Genomic DNA, 4,295 nt, shown 5'->3' on the forward strand with positions numbered 1-4,295 from the left:
GCAGAAATGATGTGACCGAGGAAAAGAACTTCATCAAGCCAAAACTCACATTTGGAGAACTTCGCATAGAATTGATACTCTCTGAGCTTGTCGAGCACCAATCGCAAATGTTTGGCATGATCCTGCTTATTCTTGGAGAAGACCAAGATATCATCGAGATACACCAGGACGAATTCATTGGTATAGGGGTTGAAGATGTAATTCATCATCCGAGAGAATACTGGAGGAGCATTGACAAGGCCGAAAGACACGACAGTATATTCATAAGAACCAAAGCTTGTTCTGAATGCTGTCTTGGGAATATCTTCTTCACGAATGCGAATCTGATGATAACCCATACGAAGGTCAAGCTTCGAGAATACTTTAGCACCTTTGAGTTGCTCAAATAGCTCATTGATGTTGGGAAGTGGATACTTGTTCTTGATTGTCTTCTTGTTCAATGGACGGTAGTCGACACAAAGTCGGTCCGTGCCATCCTTCTTCTTGACAAAAAGAACACCACAACCCCAAGGAGAAGAACTCGGTCTGATCAAACCTAGACGCTCTTGTTCATCGAGCTGTTTCTTCAATTCCTTCAGCTTGTTGGGTCCAAGCTTGTATGGACGCTTGCAAACGGGTTCAGTGCCAGGCTCTAGTTCGATAACGAACTCAACTGGCCGATGAGGAGGCATACCCGGAAGCTCTTCTGGAAAGACATCTTGATACTCACAAACGACTGGAATTGAGAGATGGCATTCAATTCGCCCTTCTCATTGAGAGAGAAAAACCGAATGGTTTCATCACGAGCGGCATAAATAATCACATCCTCAGACGAGTGTGTCAATTGAATTTCCCTGGCAGCACAATCAAGTTGAGCCTTGTGCTTAGAAAGCCAGTCCATCCCGAGAATAAGATCAATATCCGAGTCACCAAGAACAATTGGAGAAGACTGAAATCTATAGTTTCCCATCTTGATGGAAACATTCGGAACCACAGAGCTTGCATTCATGAATTTACCCGGAGAGACAACTGATAACGGTCTAGGCAAATCTTGATAAACCAACTCATGCTTAAATGCAAATGGTCTTGATATGAAAGAAAGCGATGCACCAGTATCGAAAAGAACTTTTGCGGGAATATCATTAACAGGAAGGTTACCCATTATCACATCAGTAGATTCCTCCGCTTGAGCTGCATTCATCATGTTCACCTTTGTAGACTTTGGATTATGCTTGACCACTGCATTGCTGGAAGATCTGACAGGAGGAGGAGGAGGCAGGCGCCTTTGGTTGAAGCACTTGTTAGCATAGTGACCTTTCTGCTGACATTTGTTGCAAGTCACCTCTGAGAGTGGACGGTGATAAGGAGCATTGGACTTTGGAGCTTGATTCTGAGACTTGTTCTGATAGCCAGAGTTGGAAGAGTTGGAAGAACCATGGCCACCTTTGTTCTTCAGCTGGTAAGGCTGACGAAACGGAGGAGGAGGAGGCAACCAGAACTTCTGTTGCTTAGCTGTCACAAGTGAGGAAGAAGAAGACTGAACTGCGTCCCTGACTCTTTTCTTAGAAGCCTCACACTTGAGCTGAGCAGCCTCTTGCTTCAGTGCCATATTGTAGAATTGATCAAACTGAGTAGGCTCAACAAGAACGAGAGCTAACTGCAGATCCTCTTTAAGGCCACCTCTGAAGTGGTAGATCATGCTCTTTTCATCAGGAACGTCTTGTTTAGCAAAGCGAGCAAGTTTCTGAAACTGAATGTTGTATTGATACACAGGCATGTTGCCTTGCTTGAGATTGCGGAACTCCTCACGCTTGCTCTCAACAACACTTTGTGGGATGTGGTGCGCTTTGAAGTCCCGACAGAAGTCAGTCCAAGTGATCACACGACCTCCTCTGGAATCTTTGTATTGTTGATACCAATCAGCAGCTTGGTCCTTGAGCTGGAAAGAAGCGAACTTGACATAGTCCTCAGGCCTGACATTTCTACATTCAAAATTCTTGTTGATGTCCACGAGCCAATCATCGGCATCCGTGGCCTCGGCACAGTAGCTGAAAGACTTGGGCTGATTTGCGAGAAACTGGTTGAGAGTAGCAAAGTGAAACTGATTGTTGCCTTGACCTTGATTGCCTTGCCCTTGAGTACGTTCTTGCAAGAGTTGCAGAATCATCTGAGCACTGGCGTTGGTGGCTGCCATGATAGCTTGCCATGCCTCCGGAGGTGGAGGTGGTGGCGGAGGGTTCGCTTGACTCCCTTCATTGCGATCCGGATTCTGACGCGTTGGCGGAGCCATCCTGAAGAGGGTGACATCCGTTAGCATCTTGATAGACAAATAGATAAGTAGAATCAACGGATAGAAATTGCAACATATAGTCTTCACAATAAACATTCGAACGAAGATGAACGAATGAATTCCGTAGTAAATCATCACACTTCCGTAAGTTGAGAAGCCACTTGAAAAAGATATGGAATCAACATATGAATTCGAAGCAACTCGAATACCACAATATAAAACAAAAACAAGTATTGGCTTGCAGAATAAGCCGGAACAAACATATGATAGAGGTTTCGTTCGAAGTTTTCGTGGTGGGGCCCACACGGGCTCAATCATACAGCACCATCATGTACAAGGCTGTGCACATGACATACGAAGCGTCCCCGAGTCGGCATAGCCATGGACTCTTTAAGACACTACGAGACCACTGTAAAATCAACCGTATACAGGCGGACCACTTGACGTCGAACCCCAATCTCATATCATGCGTCTGTCGGAAAGATATCCTAAGGCTACTTGAATTCCCACTTATAAACTCCCGAAACTTTCTGGTTATGCAATCTGGTGTAGGGGATACAGGGGACACAAAATATATCACCCAAACTAGCAATCCCTAGATCCAGCTGTATCCATCCGTCATCACATAACCAAGAAACCTTCGGAAATCGTTTACCTCAACCTTCGAAAAACATCCGTTATACAAGTTATGGCAATACTCCCGAACTCCCGCCCCAGTACTGGGTGGCGTCGAGGTGATCTCACCAACAACTGCATAAAAGAGATTTCGATGTCGGCGAAACTCAGGTATTCCAGAACTGCAACGATAAAATTGTGACGACAACACCTCGGAGCTCAACTCCCCGGGACACTGCCACAACCCCTAAATGACAGGAGGCACCAAGAACAATGTTCTCGTCACAAAACCATCGGAACGACTCCAAGATACCCGCGTGATCCTAAATTTTTTTTAGTGAAATTTGAGGAGAGAATAGTCAAAACTTCTACGTCAGGAGACCTCACCAGAGCGACGAAGGGACTGAGGAGTAAAAAGAATCCTACTCTCCGATATATATAATCCTAAGACTCAAAACATTTTTGTTCTAGACTCAACAACGCAAGCGATTCGATCAAGCAGGGGGCTCCTAAGTCGGGGATGGCTCTGATTACCAACTTGTAACGCCCACGATGCGGCTATATCTCCCACGTGTCGAGGCACGACTTAGAGGCATAACCGCATTGTGGTTTTGTCGCAAGAAGGGTCATCTTCACACAATCCCATGTAATGAACAAGAATAACAACAGACAAGTTTACAAGGCAACAAAATAACAGCAGACAAGGACTTAGAGAAATCACTAAGTCCCTGAAATCAGAAATATCACGGGGCCTACTTTGCATGCTTGTGCTAGTCACCACAGAGATCACAAAAATACATGGCATACACCCTTGGAAAGATGGCATGGCATACTTCAAAACACATGTAGAGCTCATGCCCAAAAGATGCACAGATTTAAAGATACAAAAATGACAAATCTCCAAGTTCTGCTAAGAACCAGAGAATAACAGCAACTAGCCCTCTTCCAACAGAGATTTGGGCATCAAGATGACCTCTAATGAACATGGTACAATTGAACGAAATGTAGAGCATCACGAGACGAACAATTTGACATATTACACGCGCGAATCGGAGCTACATGCAAGGAGTTATGGCATCATGAACAGAGGCACATACTGAGAAAATTCCATGACTTGGAGAAAATAGGGGGGTCGAGGGAAAGTCAACGGCTACTGTACCGAACGGATCTGGATCGGGAGAGAGCTCGAGCTCGGCCGGCGGATGGGATGTGGCCGGCGATGGCGTCCGACGCCGGAGGAGGAAGGGGCGGCGGTCGCCGACGGAGGTAGGAGGGCGCCGGAGGGCGACGGTCGCCGACGGAGGGAGGAGGGCACCGGAGGCCACGGGCGCCGGCGGGCGCGGCGGGGCCGGCGGCGGCGAGCCGCGGCGGGCCGGCCAGCGAGGAGCGGCGCGGGCAGGCGGCGCGCTGG

The sequence above is a fragment of the Triticum aestivum genome, chromosome 1D (assembly GCF_018294505.1).
Source record: "Triticum aestivum cultivar Chinese Spring chromosome 1D, IWGSC CS RefSeq v2.1, whole genome shotgun sequence".
NCBI classification, from domain to species: Eukaryota; Viridiplantae; Streptophyta; class Magnoliopsida; order Poales; family Poaceae; genus Triticum; species Triticum aestivum.